This window comes from Carassius carassius, chromosome 37 (genome assembly GCF_963082965.1).
Source record: "Carassius carassius chromosome 37, fCarCar2.1, whole genome shotgun sequence".
NCBI lineage: Eukaryota > Metazoa > Chordata > Actinopteri > Cypriniformes > Cyprinidae > Carassius > Carassius carassius.
This window is the reverse complement of record NC_081791.1, coordinates 27,186,854-27,206,232: the sequence shown is the minus strand read 5'-3', so window position 1 is coordinate 27,206,232 and position 19,379 is coordinate 27,186,854. Positions and strand designations below refer to the sequence as shown.

The 19,379-nt window shown below is 36.5% G+C and overlaps 1 long non-coding RNA gene across 1 annotated transcript; it reads left to right on the top strand.

The window, feature by feature from the left end:
• Positions 1-3,492: 3,492 nt before the first annotated feature.
• On the top strand, positions 3,493-4,632 carry LOC132117796 (uncharacterized). Its single transcript, XR_009425844.1, has 3 exons — positions 3,493-3,650; positions 3,733-3,815; positions 3,986-4,632. It is a non-coding gene; the product is annotated as an uncharacterized LOC132117796 (long non-coding RNA).
• Positions 4,633-19,379: the final 14,747 nt, after the last annotated feature.

Below are 19,379 nucleotides of genomic sequence, written 5' to 3'. Positions count from 1 at the left end.
CAGCATTTACACAAATTAATTCCTTTGTCGCAGGCAAAATCTCATAAAGTCCATAATCATGCAAATACACTGAGGGGCGGGGAGTCACAAGGAAAGTCACCTCATCGTCTTTCACGAAAATCAGCTCAATCTGTCCAAACTGTAAAATAGAATTCTCCTCTTCACATTTAAGGCAAATTAAGTTTCCTTTCCTGTACAGGGTACCCTTGTATTCTACCCGTGTTGAAACAAAGTCTGGTTCGTTAAGCAAGCTTGTCTCAACAGCTTTGCACACAGCATCACTGTACAAATGAGGAGAGTATGTGGCCAAGTCAACACTTTTAAGCTTTGGTGAAAAAAATGACCGTGAGTGAAGATATGCTTGAAGAAGTTGATGGTTGTGTGACAATGTCTTGCATACATTTTTGAAGTTCTGTGTTCTTCTCACACTTCTTTTGAAGTATGAATGTTTGCTTTCAAATCTCAATGACCATAAACGAATTAAAGGTCCAAGACTTAAAATGAGTGACGTATAGTGCAGCATGTAATGATGTTTTGGTTTCAAATTTTCACCAGGAAACAGCTCCTTTCTTGTTTCCAGATATTCTGGTATTAAGACATTGAGATATGCAATCTGTGCAGTGGTAATCTTGGGAGCACACACTAGCTCAACCAGTTCTTTCAACTTAACAGTCAGTTGCCATACAGGGTCTTGTGACTCTACTCTGTCTCCAATTATGACAGGAAGAAATCTGAGGAGACACCAGTTCTCAGCTGCTTGACCACCTAACTTTCTGCCTTTTTCACATATCTGGGAGGGGGCAGAACCAGCATCAGAATCCAGATATTTGAATTGTGCAAGTCTCCTGTTCAGCTGTGTATATGAAAACCACTTCCTTTTTACAAAGTATTCCAAGAAAATGGCAAGATCAATAGCTACAACACCTTCAAACAAGTCGTGGCCAAGGCATGGGGGAAGGCCAGGCTGAGCAACATGAAAATTTTTGAGAGAGTTGAAAATGCAGTCAAACTTCAACCCATTTACAACATTTTCTTCAGTCGTCCTTAGAGTTTCCACTGCCGCCTTATAGGACTCAACTGTGCGATTGGGAAAGTCTACACACACATTCTGAAGTCTACACACACATTCACTGCGAGATAACAAGCAATACCTACAGCAATGCTTGGCAGTACTGAAGTTCTGTGAGTAACCACCGATGCAGTGGGACCCCAAATTATCACCAATAATAGCCACTATTGTTGCACATACTATGTCACCTGAAGATGTCACAAATCCATGCTCTTCAAGTTTTTTGACATCTGCCAACAACTTAGCAAAAATCTTGGTTTGACCAAAATAGTTAAAGTCTCTCTCATAACACAAAAGTGATAACTGAATGTTATCAATGCATGATCTGTAAAATGGCTCAAAGTTGCCAAGTGTAAAATACACTCCAATCATTTTGTGTTTTTTTTTAGCTGACCCAAGGGGATTCACAATCTCAAAGGCATCCTGGTACAAGATAAGTTGGATTGTAATCTCAGGCTGCTTAAACAAGTCATTGGATTTGAATACAGAGCCATCACAGATGTCAGAGAACACAGAAGAGTGTACATGCTGATGTTTGGCACACTGCTCCCACACCACTGGGTCTATTAACATGGTTTTTAGGGAAGTCGTGGCCTAATGGTTAGAGAGTTGGACTCCCAATCGAAAGGTTGTGAGTTCGAGTCCCGGGCCGGCAGGAATTGTGGGTGGGGGGAGTGCATGTACAGTGCTCTCTCCACCTTCAATACCATGACTTAGGTGCCCTTGAGCAAGGCATCGAACCCCCAACTGCTCCCTGGGCGCCGCAGAATAAATGGCTGCCCACTGCTCCGGGTGTGTGCTCACAGTGTGTGTGTGTGTTCACTGCTCTGTGTGTGTGCACTTCGGATGGGTTAAATGCAGAGCACAAATTCTGAGTGTGGGTCACCATACTTGGCTGAATGTCACTTCACTTTAAAGTGTTCTTCAATGGAATATACTGTGCATAACGTTGGTTTCGGTTCTCATCACGACCAAGATACATACTTTGTGGATGCACGTACGAAAATTTTTTCTGATAATACTGTCTTCTTTGGTATTCTGTGGAAAGTAATGAATTACAAGCTGAATGTAAATCTTGGCCTTGCAAAGTCTGCACCACAGATTCAATATCACATTGTGAGAGGGTCGTTTTTGACTTGAGTATTTCCCTGAACATCTTCTGTGTGTACTGATGACAGATATAATTTAAACCACTGAATTCCTCCACAATCATCTGAATGGTTGACGATGGCACCAGGTATTTGGCTTGTAGCTGCATATAAAACAGGCAGAGATTTTTCATGTACAATGACTTTGCGTTACATTTCGTCAGTGAGTCTGTGAATTCACTTTCATCAACCTCATCCTCAGTAACATCAACAAATGCTGAAGAAGGTTGCTCAGATAAGGTATCCATTATCCGTAATTGTGCAAATGTAGACGTCCTGTGCTTTCGTGAAACATGGACAGTGAAACTTGATCTTAAACTGAAATTGTCACATTTTTCAAAAGGACAACACACCACCTCTCCCTTGGCTAAATGTGACCTGAGATGAGAAAGGACATTGCTCATGTCTGTAAATTGTTGTTGACAGTCTGTATTGTTGCAAACAAACGTGCCCGTCGAATCATCAAAATGAGTATGTGGTCTTTTGTGATGGCGATAAACATGAGCTTTGAGAGCATTGTATTTTGAGAATTTACATTTGCATTCTGGGAAGCAACATGGAAATTGAGCATTTGCTTCATGTCTGTGTAAGATTTGATGATTAACATATCCCTTAACTGTCTTCAGAGAGCAATCACAAAATCTGCACGAATACATCATCATCCATATGGTTAAGGCAACACACCTCATAAGATGAAATCCGTTGTCCATGCATATGAGTGTTCTTAAATGATTGTGAAAGGCAAGCAACGTTCTAAATCAACAACAACACAACTCTGAAACCTATTTAGTACTTTTTAATGCAACTTGCATCAAACATTAAGAATAAGATTTAAAAACGTATGTGATTAGCCATTGTAATTGTATTCACCTGTTGCCAATTAACTTTTAAATTACGTTGGATGATATGTCAACAGATTTTTTTTAAACACTTACCATTCACCACTCGACATCGAGGTCCATGATTGTTTTGTTGTCATTCTGTTATATACTGCATTCATACAGCAGAATTTGTTGCCTAAACGGTCACGTTTACACACAAAGCTACTTAAAGTCACTTACTATATTTGAAAACAAACTGACGCCTGTAATTAATCCAGCGAACCCAACTCCGCTCCGTGTTTTAGCTTATTTGCCATGTCAGAGAGCAGGTTTCCCGACCAAAACAAAAACACAGGGATTTTTTCCTTGAGGCATTTTTACGCTGTTTTGGAGCCATGATGTGCCAGCTGCAGCTAACAGGCTGCTGCTTTGTCTCTTAGCTGATGCCGTTGGGCCGAGGGCAATGATTGAGAAGCAGTTTGACCAATGGCGTGCGTGAAGGCGGGACTTAACAAGAAAGGTCAAAACAGTGCAGAAACGCACACCAAAAAATGTCTACCATAGAAAGCAAAACGGCAAATTTCCTGCGACATTGTGAGGTAATCATACTGGGTAAATATGCTGGCATGTAATATTAAATATAAAATTGTAATCCCCAAGTGTTACTGTATTTACGTTGTTTCTGCTGTTGCAGTGCACCCTTGGCCTTGTCAGTGGGTGAGGTCACATCACTAAACTGTCTGAAGAAGTAAGGTGTCGTGGACCATCATAAAATTTGTAAGTGCATTACATATTTAATGAACAAATATTTATTTTAAGTAAAAAACAATCATTTTTTAATGTAAGAAACGCAAGAACATCTAAAAAGAGTAACATGATCAGACATGATAATGAATATAGATATGTGATGTATGATATATAACCATTTTCTCTCTTATTTTTTAAAGGCATCAACATGGAGATTGAATTGGAGACCATTGTTCTGTTCGAAGTGTAGTTTGTGGAAGATGCAATGAGGAAATTAATTTGAATTGTCAATGTTGTATTTTAAGCATATAAGCAATGTTTAGATGATGGTACTGTAGCACTGTTTAAAGTTTTTAATATTGTTGTTATTTACAATGGAAACTACTGTAACAGATTAAAATAAAGAGGGAAAAATACAACTGATTTTCTCTAATGACTTTTTGTGTGAGATATAACATACATTTCATGAACTACATATAAAATTATCTGTAAGCCATAATCAAAATCAAAATGCTGTACATGCCTTTCAAAATTATGGTCCATCACAGTTCATTTTTTCAAATAACGGTCAACACATGTCATTTCAATTTAGTCAAACTCTGTTAAATAATGATTAAAACATGATTTTAGTTTCCAGTCAAAACATGCTTTATGAAGTAATTGTATCAACGTAATTTATATCTACATTCAAATCATGTTAAGTTAAACAACTGTTACACCATGTTTTTATATTTACAGTTAAAACATGTTTTATTAAATAAGGGTTTAAACATGTTACGTGAACTTACAGTCAAATAATGTCATTACATTTAATGGTCTATGCATGTATTTGCAATTATACAGACAAAATATGTTATTTTAGATTATGTTTTAAACATTTTATAGTACTGTATGGTCAATAATCTTTTTTCATGTTGCTGTGTAAACATGTTACTTCAGTTCATGGGGTTTTACCGTTATTTTCATTAATGGCAAACGTTTGGCACCCTGTGCTGCCATGCATTTGCATTTGCATTTGCCATGCAAACCTGATTCAGCTATAGATTTTTTGATTACAGTTATTTATTTTCAAACAAGGGCCTAATATTTCCCATTGTACACATTCTTTACACTATTAATAATTAATGTACAATATTTAAGCTCAACATTTTTGCATATAATGTATAAAAAAATATTTTTAGTGTATTGAATGTATACATTTAATCACTTCTGTGTTTATTGGAGATGTATGTCCGATCTTGCCATTCTTAGCCCTACCAGTTGAACTATTGGAATAAATAGTAAAATAATAATAAAAAAAAATAAAAATAAATCAAATTTAAAAAAACACAGGCATAAAAATTACATTACACAAATTTGTAGTAATTTCCATATTAGTGTTTATTTATATGCCAAACTTTTCAGACAAACATAATGCCCATAACACCATTCTCTCTCTCTAGTTTTTGTGTCACTATGAAGAAATAAAAACAAAAAAGTAGTTATTATAAAAATTATATTATAGTGGATAAACAACTTTTAAAAAGTACTGATTGATAAAGTAACTGATAGGTACAGACAGGAATATGTAACAGAAAAACCTCTTTAAAACAAAATGGCTTAATATTGAAAATAAATAAATAAAAACAAATTTTCAATTTTTTTGCAGAGAATGTAAGATCATAAGATGCCAAATAATATTTTTACAAGCCCGATTCAAAGGTTATTTGGTGACGGCACACCCGACAAACGAGACTGTCATAAGGCCGCTAGAGGGCGCTTGATGCTTGCACAAAAACATATGTGGTCGTTTTTAGGAGGACAGTCTCGTTATTTAGATGAAATGAGATGAAATATATGTTACATTTAAACCAAAGACTATAGAATACCCGTATGACTTTGACTGCATTCCAGCAAAAAATCCAGTCAGCATAATCAAAGCATGATTGGTGTGTCGAGCATTTACAGTAGGCTATTATTTACAAAAGTATTCAGAACGTTAAGGAGATCGAAATGAAGGTGAAAAAAAATATATAAAAATATAACCAATAATAATAGTGTAATAATAATAATATAGAAATAATACGGGGGAAAGACGATCAGTTAGTTAATGGACTCACAAGACAATGATCAAATATTTTACTTTAAGTCTATTTTATATTATGCACTTTATATAACATTTATTCATGATAAACTTAATTTGAATGCTGACGATCGCATACAGCCGGTAGACAAGGCCTATGGTCATTATAATAATTTAAAAAAAATTATATATTAATATAATAGTCTTAATTCAAAATAAAACATTAATGAATAACTCTGACAATACCTTGTTGTCATGGTCTCGCAGGTTTGTTTACGCATGAAACTCGTGGCCATGACATAATATCATTACATGGTGCTACAGAGGTAACGTTAGATAGCAGCTAAAATTAACAACAACTGACATCATGTAGGCTAAACTGTACCACACCACTGATCTATAATAGAGAGTGTATCAGACACATTTCTTTAATGAAGCTTAACAACATACAATTAAAATGTGTCGTTTAAACAACATAACATCCCAAATTATGACTGAGTGAAAAAAAAAAATATATATATATATAATATACACGTCTTGGATGCCCGTTTCTATTATGATAAACGCACGTCAAAAACGCGCGTCTTTGGTGACTCCAAAGCGCACGCTAAGAACGTGCGTTTTTACAGTAAATCACACGTCAAGGACTCGCGTTTGGATACACCAAAACGCGCGTTTCTGACGATCCCTAAGCGCACGCTAAGAACGCGCGTTGTTATGGCAAATCTATGGTAAGCCAAAAGGGTCAGAATTACGCTATAGATGAATCGCGTTTACAGCCAAACGCCGTAAAATACGGCGTTTTAAACCGTTTTTGCGCCGCGAAATACGCCGTTGTGATTACAAACGCCGTAAAAAACGTGCGAAAATGTGTCAATGACGCTGTATTTGACGGCGTTTTGGTGTCCATGAAAAACGCCGTTTTTTACGCCGTTAATGTTGCCATAGGACGGCGTAAAAAACGCCGTTTTGGTTGCACAGAGCGCGCGTCATTCACGGCGTTTTGCTAATACTATAATGAGCCACGCCCACTGATTCCCGCAGCCAGTATGTTTGAATGGTTTTCACCCAATCAATGGTAACTTAAAACAGACCAGACTAATTGATCACAGATCATTCTAGCCAAATGAATTAATAGGATATTTAAGTACAATACCCCTTTCCTTTTTGGATATTTAATCTCTACTAACATTAAACATAAAAAATTGCACCTCTTCATCATAGTGTAATGTAGGCTTATTGCTAAGATTATGTTCAACAACTATCCTACCTTCCCCATTTTATGTATTCAACTTACCACAGAGATACCTTTTACTACTGCGTTAGAAAATAAATGGACACAGCTTTGAGTAATGTTTCCAAATGAGAAAAAGCCCCTATTAAAGTGAGATAGTGTTTAATAGTTGCACATCATATTATGGAGCCTGTTGATCACCGGCTTGTTAAAGTGCCAGACTCCCACGTCACCGAGCGCTGGTTCATGTTCGGCTCTTAGCAGGTCTAGCCAGCATTTTAGCGTTGATTAAACAGTGAATAGACGTCGGGTTCCATCATGTCCATAAGCCAGTCAACATTGAATTATGTTTAGATTTTGCAAATTGGATCAAGGTTAATATTTTGAAATAGTTTCACCATCGTATACCTTTTCAACATGGGTGAATACACAACTGTACGTTGAATTAGACCTAGTTCGCATTTAGATCAACACTGTACATTCATAAAGGTTTAAAAAAAAATATATATATATATATATATATATATATATATATATATATATATATAAATAAAATGAAATAACTGGCAGCAATGGCTTTAAAATCAACCTCAAACTACCACATGCTAATTTTTTTTTAAACAAGTTTTATTTTGGTAATATTCTGTATAAAACTGATGAATATGATCCCAAACTTTAGCTTGCAGTGTTTGTGCATGGATGGCTTGTTAACCTGTAGAACAACCATCCAAATACAAAAAAAAATTAAAATCCTGCACATTTTGCACTTGTAAGACAATCCCACGTACTTGGAAACCCCTGTACTTTTTTTGACTGAAACAAGTTGCTTTTATTTTGGTGAAAAAATATGGTTTATGTGAAAACATGTTATACTAATGGGTCTCATTACAAGAGATGCGTACATTTGTGCAGTGAAAATACTGAACTGTTTGAGAATGGAACCTGCAACAGAATCCGTGGTCCAAGACCAGTCTTGATTTTTGTCGACAGCCAGAGGTGGCCCTAAATTTGACAGTCACCTTAATTCTGTACGGAAGAACCCTAACTTGAATAAAATGCATTTAATATTTTAATTAGAATGGTTTCTTCAAATTGTGATAAAGTGTTACAACCAACAGCCTCGTTTTTTGTGGTTATGCTTTGGGTGATCCTTGAAAGAGTCCCAGCTCTAGGTCCTTTCTGATGCAGTCCTCTCCTCTCTCCCATGTGTGCCCTTTCTGTATGGTCCTTTACTAAATACTCAATATCAGCTCGTTAAATATCTTTAACTGAAAGCAAAACAAATCAAATACAATATTTTCACTTTACAGTTCAGTAACAGTGGGGTTGGAAAAAGTGCACAAGGCTATTCATTAAACACTTAATGTATTCAGATGAAAGTTTGCAATATTAAATTATTCACAAGCAGTGTTTTAGAGCCCCCAGTTACACGGTTTTAATTAGAATCCTAACTATATAGTGTATTTTGTAAATCAAGTAAAATCTAATTTTTATTAAACCAAGTGAAATCAAAACCTATAACAATTGGTCGATGCATCCCTCCCAACTGAAGCGACCGTGAAATGTAGCAGATGAACAACTCCTTACCAATTTGCCAAGAATAAGCTAGATCTTTGACTCTACAAGGGGAAAGAAATGTTTACTGAAAAAGTTCTTAAAAAGTAGGATTTCATTTTATACCATTTCTTTAAACCAGTGGTTCTCAAACCCTTTATACCAACTTTAGAAAATATTTGGCTCTCCAAGTACTACCATAACGACCAACATTAAAATTTCAGCAGCATAGTTGGCCTAACTATTCAGCTACAGCTCTGCACAGTTTTATACGAGCCAGTTTTATTCCTCATAAGAATATTTATTGTTGTCAGCCACTTCAACATTGTAAATACTCAGTTTTAACATTAACACTGTAGCCTACTGTTTACATACGGATTGTATTCAACCACAACTGTCTTGATTTCTGTGAAGGAATGTCTGCCGGGATCCGGCAAAATTTTAGTTTTGAAAAAAAAAGTTCTGTTCCTTCTATTCTGGCAGCCAAAAACCCAACAAGAAGACATTTTAAAGTCAAAACCTCAAACTTTTATGAGCTCTGCCTTATGTTTTGCCTCCAGCTAGAGCGGTGACGTGACAGTGACGTAGAAGATTAAGGGGTTTATACATTTAAGTGACATTTGCGATTACTAAGAAAAACACAGAGTATGTTATCTTTGAGACTATTGAACGATAAACAATATAAAATGGGCATAATGCATGGCATTCACATCAGAAAAATATGCAAAGTCTCTAAAGGACAGACATTAACAAATTAGCAGCATCACAAATCAGATGTGCTTCTAACTTTAGCTTCTGTGATACAATATAAATATACACACGGACATATTTATCTTCTGCAGGTTACATGTCCTTTAGCCATTTACAAATTAACTATTTTTGAAAGGTATAGCGATTTTCTTACCCGATTTTACCCATTTGTTTGCAGGACCTCGCAGATTACATCTGACCCATGTGCTTGCATTCCATTCTAAAAATAAAACATTAACAGCTAAATATAAAATAATTCGGCACCAGCCCAGCAGTTTTAATGAGCAGCATTGCAATTGCCCGATTGGGTGAAAACCGTGGCTGTGGGAATCAGTGGGCGTGGCTCATTATATTATTAGCAAAATGCCGTGAATGACACGCGCTCTGTTCAACCAAAACGGCGTTTTTTACGCCGTCATATGGCAACATGAACGGCGTAAAAAACGGCGTTTTTCATGGACACCAAAACGCCGTCAAATACGGTGTCATTGACGCATTTTCGCACGTTTTTTACTGAGTTTGTAATCACAACAGCGTATTTTGCGTCGCAAATACTGCAAATGCTCTCTTTTTTCTTTCTTTTTTTGTTTAGAACTTATTTAATTTAGTTATTTAAATAATGTATATTACATTTTATTTTATTTTAGCCTTTAAAAAGTTTTAGCTAACAATACCAGCACTGCCATGCAATTGTATTATGTCACCCACATGCACTTCTCTCTGCTGTTTAAAAAAAATATTTTTTTAATATTTTATTTAAGTGACTACAAAAAAGTAGTAAAGAGAAATGATAAACGGTTTGATTTTATAATTATTTGTCTGTTGTTGTTGTTATTTCGTTTTGTTTGAGAAACGGAAAAATGAAATTAAGCTAGGTTTTTTTCGTGGGTAAAAACAAATAAACTTAGACTATGCATTAACAATTATTTTACATGCGTGGGCAGCTTCAGGTCCATATTAGTCTGATTATGATATATTATTGACTATAGATTGGTATCTTTACCTGAATCGTGTCCCACTTTACCATAATGTGAGCAAGCTAATGCTGCTGTCGCCGCGGTCCTGACATAAAAGAGCATCTGCACTCTGCTGAAATTATAAAAATACACTATTTTAAATGTATTGTAATATTTTTCACAATACCGACTCTGGGCTAGAAATGTTTCTTTATTTGAGTGACTCAAGTTTGATTTAACGACAAATCTAAATACAAACAAAAAGAAATAAAGATAAATGATAATTTGATTGTAGTATTATCATTATTATTATTATTATTTCGTTCTGTCTGAAGAATGGAAAAACGAAAATTAAGCTATATATCAGACTAAAATGGGACTAATGCTGCACACGCATGTGAAAGAAATAAAGCATAGGCCTAGTCTAAATACTATTCACAAATGTGAAGTGGGCTAATTATTTAGTATTTGTGACATTCCATTCAAGTCCGAAGTTAAATAGGCCTATTTTAGACAAGATCAGGAAATACGATTAAAACTTAACTTTGAACCTCTTATGCTGTCCAACATAAATTGAGCTCTTGGTTACATCGTAATTTGGTAGCAGATGGGTTGGGTTATATCGGGTTATTTGTCCCGCAGTGGATCTGGGCTGGATTTCCCGAATAATGAATACCCATTGGGCTTGCCCACAAAAAGAAAAAAAAGCCTTGTATGTATGTATGTATATGTGTATTTATATTTATATATTTACACACCCAGCCCACACTGTATACACGCTGTCCCCACCGTCCCCACACCCAGCCCACACTTGTATGCACAATCTCCCCACTGTGCCCACACCCAGCCCACACTGAACCTACGCCCTCCCCACCGTCCCCACACCCAGCCCACACTTGTATGCACAAACTCTCTGCCGTCCCCACACCCAGCCCACACCGAATGCTTCCCAACTGCATTCCTCAAGTCCAACGCTGCTGCTGGGAAGTTGGTTATCACAGCATCTGCCAAATAATAATAATAAAAAAAAGCTTTTTTTATATTTTTTACTTTAATTACACTAAAGGAATTTTCATTTTAGTACAAACTATATATAAAAGTAAAATATTACGGTTCATATTTTTGTGTTTAACAGATGAAATGGAAGTGTTTAAATACACCTACCCAGCCCCTGCACCAAGGAACACAAGAACTACAGATGTTGAGGAATGTTGGCTTTATTCTCTTATGTATACCTTTAGTATTTTATATAAAATGGATGTTCTTATGGAACATTAAAAAAAAAGGGACAGTTCCAGTAAAGATTTTCTGGTGATGCACAACAATATCACAATGTGGGAACTTTAAACTTATTTTCAAGTTCGAAATGTGACCTTGCTATTTGTGATGTTACTTTAAAATGCCACACCATCTTAAAGGGTTAGTTCACCCAAAAATCTAATTTGTCATTACTCACCCTCATGATTTCCAAAACCTTTAAGATCTTAGTTAGACCTCAAAACAAAAATTAAAATATTTTAGATTCAATTCGGGAGTAATTCGAAACAAATATCATTAAGAATCGAAGCTTCTTGAATCACGGTTCTGAGATGGTCCTTCACTAGATTGAAAAAGTCTGTTTTTGTGCACAAAAAGTATTTGTTGCTTTATGAAAGTCATTACATTTGCGAAGTATGGTAACCCATACTCCGAATTGGTGGTCTGCATTTGTCCTATCCAAGTGCACAGACACTTACATTGTATTCATTAATTTAGCAGATTCTTTTATTTTACACACAGCAGTGAGAAGTGAAAACACCATTAACACACACACACACACACACACACACACAGCAGCTATATAGATCCAGCGCCTGAGAAGCAACTGGGGGTTCAGTGCCTAGCTTGCAGTCACTTCAGCCATGGATCTTGAAGGTGACTCCTGCGAGCTTGATTCTGCTGCCGGTACCTGAAGAATGGTTTCATTTGCTGGCCCAGCTGTTCTGCCAAAGATCTCTTCTATTGCAGTGATCCACTGTCCTTTTTGTTCCAGGCAGCCCCGATCAAAAATCTGCATGGGTGTCTGGTGTTGTTCCGTTCTCAGCCCATGGTTATTCCACTGTCGAGTAAAGGCTGAGAAACGCCTGTTGATCCTCAGCACATAGACAAGGTGAAGAGCCCAGAGATGCATTTCATTATCTAGGTCCAAGATACCTTCAGCCTCCAGGAAGTGGAAGAGATTATAATAAACAGTCAATCCCCGCCACGTCACCCCAGAGCCTCTCAATTTTTGGTTCTGAACGCTCCTGCCTCTTATTACCTGCCTCTCTGTGAGCCCCTGAAAAGGTTCATTAATCACACAGACATCACGGTTTACTCCTCCATGATCTGTTCGGACCCTAGAAGGCACTCAAAGTCAAGTCACCTTTATTTATATAGTGCTTTAAACAAAAAAACAAAAAAAGATTGTGTCAAAGCAACTGAACAACATTCATTAGGAAAGCAGTGTGTCAATAATGCAAAATGATAGCTAAAGGCAGTTCTTCATTGAATTCAGTGATGTCATCTCTGTTCAGTTTAAATAGTGTCTGTGCATTTATTTGCAATCAAGTCAACGATATCGCTGTAGATGAAGTGTCCCCAACTAAGCAAGCCAGAGGCGACAGCGGCAAGGAACCGAAACTCCATCGGTGACAGAATGGAGAAAAAAACCTTGGGAGAAACCAGGCTCAGTTGGGGGACCAGTTCTCCTCTGACCAGACGAAACCAGTAGTTCAATTCCAGGCTGCAGCAAAGTCAGATTGTGCAGAAGAATCATCTGTTTCCTGTGGTCTTGTCCTGGTGCTCCTCTGAGACAAGGTCTTTACAGGGGATCTGTATCTGGGGCTAGTTGTCCTGGTCTCCACTGACTCCATACCTGGCCACAGCATTCAAAAAGCTATTCATTACTGTGCTGCTGCGGTTGTTGTTGTTCGAGGCACAAAGAAAAACTGTAAGACGACTGTAGCCATCTATACCACCGTGAATGACAATTATGAATTATGAAGTTGATATTTCTTTTTGCCAGGGACAAACTATGACAGGTTCATCATACACAAATCTTGTTTAGTTAATCTCTTTGAATGGATAAAAACTATGGGTGTGCAATATTACATAAATATTTTCTGGGGTTTTATCTTTAATGATAATTAGATGAAATCTTACGGAGAGTGTTATTGTGCTGGTACCTTGACTTTTTTTCCATATTTGTCTTTTTTTGTCTAGTTTGCAATGCAGAGGAAACGGATATCTACCTTATCAATTTGTGGTTGCCATCTAGGTGCCACAGGGAGTTTGGACCAGTAACACTGTACAGCCTTCTGTGTGATCTTTGTGACATTGCCCGTTGTGGCGCTACCCTTGGGTTAATTCGAACCAAGCTCCTCCGTACTCTTGTCTTTGTACACGAATTCCATCTGCCCGTAACTGCACCCTGACAGCCTCCGATCCCCGCTTGTCATTTCCATCCACAACGTCGGTAATCACATCGAGGTCAACATCAGTTATTTCAGAATACATCAGAGAGTGATTTAAATTGAACCTCCTGGAACAAACACGCATACAAAAGTATTATTGCTTCTCAAAAATAATTTTAAACCATTAACTAAGTGCACTTTTCATGCATTACAAGTAATAAAAAGCTAATTTTAAAACCAAATCTTACTTCGCATCGTTCGAAGTTTAAAGTGATGAGACTATCTCATCAGAATGGCTAATGTAATAAATTGCACTCACTATCTTTTTATAATCTTTTCTAAAAGTTAAGATTATAAGATTATATTAAGATTCTCAAAATTAATATGGGCTCATTAATACTTAGAACTTGCTAGACAGACAGTTTGAAAGCTATAGCTAGAGGGTTTAGACAGAAAAGACATTTCAGAAGAGTTTAGAAATGATAGATGGATAGTTTAGAAAATAGTTTTCTACAATAACTATTTGGATAGTTTAATAATAGATAGAAGTGATAGATGGATATTTTAGAAAAGTGGCCAATTAAGAAATACAGATGATGGTTTAGAAAAGATAGACTATAATTTAGAAATGATAAAAGGAATAATTTAGAAACAACAGATAAACAGACAGTTTAGCAAATATATAAATTGACATTAGAAATTATAGATGGATAGTTAGAATGTAGTATAGAAGACAGAGAGAGATTTTAGAAAAGACAAAAAAGGTAGACACTAGAAAGCCAGAATTTTAAAGTTCAAGATATTACAGAAACAGTTTAGAAATGACTTACCTTGTTGTCCATGCTGCCTATGGTCTTGTACCTCTGCTATAGATTCATTGAGATCATCAAGTAACTTGTCTGCTTCTGGTGAAGTGATCAGCCTCCTTCTCACCCATGCAATGCTTCTTTGCATTGTTTCTAGCCTTTAAAAAAAGAAGAAGCCACTTTTATGTACTGAATTTTCAGGATGCAAAAAGGTTCATCAATATAATAATTTAGAATAGAATAAGAACATTCAACTTAATGGGCTAAAGAAAGCACACAAATCTAAGGTTCAGAAACAAGGGTGTGTAAACTCAGTCCTAGAAAATCACTATCCAGCAGAGTTTAGCTCAACTTGTTTTACATAACCTGAAACAAAGCAATCTTACCTCACTAAAGTTGACTGTAATACACCAGAATCTTCTGTCAGCTGTCGAGTACAATTGTTCAGCTTCTGTTAACAACGCAAAATAAAATTTCTCCTGGTCACCTTGATGTCAATCAACCGAATCGAACTCGGAGATAAACTAGTCTGGTCTTAGTCATGTCATCATTGATTGGACGAGAACAGTTCAAACTTATTGGTTACAGAAATCAGTGGGCGCGGCTCATTATACTATTAGCAAAACGCCGTAAATAACGCGCGCTTTTGTGCAATCAGAACGGCGTTTTTTACGGCGTCCTGTGGCAGGCCAAACGGCGCAAAAAGCAGCGCTTTTTACAAACACTAAACGCCGTTAAATACGGCGTTTTTTACGGTTAACGCGCGTTTTTAACGGCGTTTGCCATCAGGACGGCGTATTTGACGGCGCTGATACCGTTTTAAACGGCGTAAAAAACGGCGTTTTGAATGTAAACGCGATTCATCTATAGCGTAATTCTGACCCTTTTGGCTTGCCATACAAATCGCGCGTCAAGGACGCGCGCTTTGCTGTTAAATCGCGCGCTTTTGACGTGCCAAGATGCAATCAGACGCCCGAGCAGGCGTTAGTGACTACTTTGGCTTTCCATACATCCAGTGTGTCGCCGGCCTCAGTTAAAATGAGTGAGGAATGTGGGGAGCGACAGAGCACGTGTTCCAATGAACAACAACTCCCATGAGCCTACGCTCTTTCCCGACGTCATCAAAGTAAGTCTCATGTTATTATTTTGATTGAGTGACCCCTGGTGGCCAAAAATTCCATACTGCACGTTTAAGTTTGGCTGGTTTCCTATTCGTGTTGATCGTCGTTTGTCTTTCTTGTCCCTCCAGTTGGGATTCTCTGGACATTATTCCTCCCACGCCTAGGATTCCAGCGCTGGGTTTGAGTTACTGCTGCTTGATTGGTGTGGACGTGATTTCATCTGGGGTTATGCCATCGTCTTCCTACGTTCTCATTGCTGACTATCTGAGCTACAAATAAACCATTTTTACCTCCCACTTGGATCTAGTGACGCGATCATTGTGACATCATAAGCTGTTTAAGTCATGAAATGTAATTAATATAAAACAGAATTTAAATCCATAAAATGATTCCATGATGAGAACCTCTTAAATGCTCTTTGTAGGACCTTTTTCTGGCTACAAAGGATCCTTAAAGTTTTTTATTTATTTTTTTATTCAACCCTTAAAAAGGGTTCTATATGGAATTATTAATGGGTTCCAAATATGAAGTGCTTTATAAAAGCCATTATTGTTCTATATAGAGTATTTTCTTCTAGAGTGTGTAGATGTGCTAACATAGGTATGTTAGATTAAATGTTTATTAAGCAGAGTGTTCTAGTACTCTAGACATTTCTAAAACCACATTAAGAATACTTCCCACAATGCCTCAGTCCAAAACTGAACCATACTGAACAGTACTGTGACCCCAAACCATGAGAAACTTGAACTGTGTGTGTGTGTGTGTGTGTGTGTGTGTGTGTGGTTTACAGACAGAGCTCAGGTGTCTCTCAACACACACAAAGACAGTTATTTGTCTTCATCTAGTGGTGTAATGATTAGAGTTAGAATAGAGTTAGAACTGATCTCAGTGAATAGAGTCAATGGATTGGAATAACTTGGAGAAATTAACATCCAGATAATAAAGACAGAATATAGTGGGTGTTTTGGAAGGTTATACAACTGGGCAGTAATTGAATGAAAATGTCACATGATTTCTCTACAATTTATGAGCAAGAAGTATCAAATGAGATTTGATTATAAGAGCTAAATCCAAAATCCTGATCAGTTTCAGTACTTTTGATTAAACTGAACTGATGTTCTCTCCTCACTAGATGATAGCTTGGAGTACATCAATACAAATAAATAAAAACTTCAAAGACGTAATTCAGAAAATGCAGTTTTCTATGGTTCTAAAATATTAGTTCTAAACAATAACCACTAATATCAATTTATCAAATGTGTGGGAACTCTTGGTTTTTAGCTTTGAAGGTGACTTTTGTAAATTAAATCAGATGTGATTATTTCAAACAGGTATTAAAGGAATGATTAAGAAGAACCCAAGTGAACAAATGAACAAACTGAAAGATTCTGGGCCTGTCCAAATACACACACTTGTGATCTCGGCCTCCTGAGAGCACATGGACGTGATGTCAAAGCACAGCGCTCTTAACACACACTAAATCACACTGGACTTGTCCAAATACACACACTTGCACTTACACTCTTGCACTTGAGCCCTTACATGACGTATTTCCTGTATTTGGCCCAAGTGAGCCAAATGTTTCACCACTCGCGATGCCATCATTACAAAATGACCACCAAACGAACCCCATGAGACATCTGACCTCTGTGACATCAAAAGATATTATAGACACCATTACTGTCACAAAAAAACTGTTTCCTGCCAGGTTTCCTGCTGGAAAATTGTGCACAGACTGACTCACTTTTTCAATTTTTCCATCTATATGAATACAGCACTACATTTAAATCCACACAGTAAGGAGTAAACTTCTGCACAGAATATTTGGTGTAAATTGTTATTTAATTTAAGGATTGCATTTTTGTTATTTATCACTGCCCAGACAAAATAAAAGTCATTTGTATTTGAATAATGTACATATAAAGGGAGATATAGGAAAAATCCCTTAGTATCCACTAAACACATACTACAACTTTTGAAATGTAAAAAATAATATTTATGTGTATCTAGTACACTAGCTATAATATTTACTTGAAGTCCCCCTGAGATTTCATGTTCATATTTCTATAATTTAACAACACTGAGTTTCTGATGTTGCTTATTGGTCACGTGACATGCAGGTAAACAAATAAAATACTTTATTTTTAAAAACATTTTCATTTTATTCTATTTTTATTTACATTTTATGATCTTATAATTTAACCGAATTATTTAACAATTTGATTAATGAAAAGCGAATGATTTCAGGAAACCCATAAAGAGCAAAACTTTAAAGGCATGGAAATGTTGACAAAGTATGAAATATTTTTTTGTGATCAGAGATGGAAAGCATTTCATACAAAGTCAAGAAAAACTGAATTTCCAGTTCATCGTTTTATCTCTTGACTCATCAAGCTGCTCTTCATCATCTTCATCCTCCTCATCATCATCAGAGAGTGAATGGACGCACTGAACTCTGGACTGGATCTGGTCTGGTCTCCTCAACAGAGAGAGGAAAATCCACTTCTGTGAAACCATTAGCTGAAGAGAAGATAAAAATGACAGCTTAAACATGGTGTATTATATTTATTCAGGAACAAATTTAAACATTTGTACCATGTTCTTTCAAGAAAAAAGAAAGAAAGACAGCAGAAGACATACCCCCACAGAGAAAGAGGTCAGTCATCATCCTCCAGACAGCAGACAGACAGATGGACACTGATGGACACACACCTGTGACTGCAGAACCTGGACAGAAGTACATTACAGTTACTCATGCTAGCAGTATAGAGCCATTTGACGAGCTCTAGTTTAACTTTAGATTTTAATTTAAATTCAGACAGAGTCAATCAATCTGAAGAGTTCGCTGAGAGGGATGCACACACAGGGCCTTAGCTGGGGTTAAAGGGGCCTGGTGCAGGTTTTACAGTGGGCCCTGTTTGAAATCATTTAATTTGTACTATATGTTCATTCTATTTATTTATTTGTGTTATTTATACAATGTTTACAGTTTTTTTTAGTTTGTAGGTGTCCAGGAACTAATTTAAAATAGCAATGCATAGTCTTCAATGTAAAATAAAATACACAGTCAAACCAAAATGTATTCAGACACCTTCAACATTTCTCACATTATCACAGTTTATTTGTTATAGTTTAGAAATTGGCAATAAAATATGACAAGAACTCAGAGTTAAACAGAACGAATTTATCTTGATAATGTCAGATAACTTTGATAGAAAGATATGTAATGGAATCAACCAAAACTGTTAGTATGATAATATTTACACAAGTATCAATACTTTGTTGAACAGTTACCAAGCAATGCTTAGTTTTGTTCAGTCTGTGGTGTGAAAAGGTTGCATTAGCAATTAAAAAAAAAAAACAAGTAAGCAAAACATGGTCAGGTCAAAGTGTAATTTTTAGTCCCTAATTTATAATTTTCTTTTTTATTAATTTCATTGGTAGTCTACAGTATAAACAATTTTTGGGTATAATATGACACAGTTCGCTGTATTTTGCTACACTCACTTTTGGTTTGACTGTGGATACATTGTTAAAACTACAAAGTAATTCAGTCAAGAGCAGTGAGTGATTTACTTTCATTTTCTGAGATTAACATTAAAGACACCGACAGCAGAACTAGTAAATTAGGCGCGGTCACTTTAAGGGACAATGCATTCATTATAATGATACACATC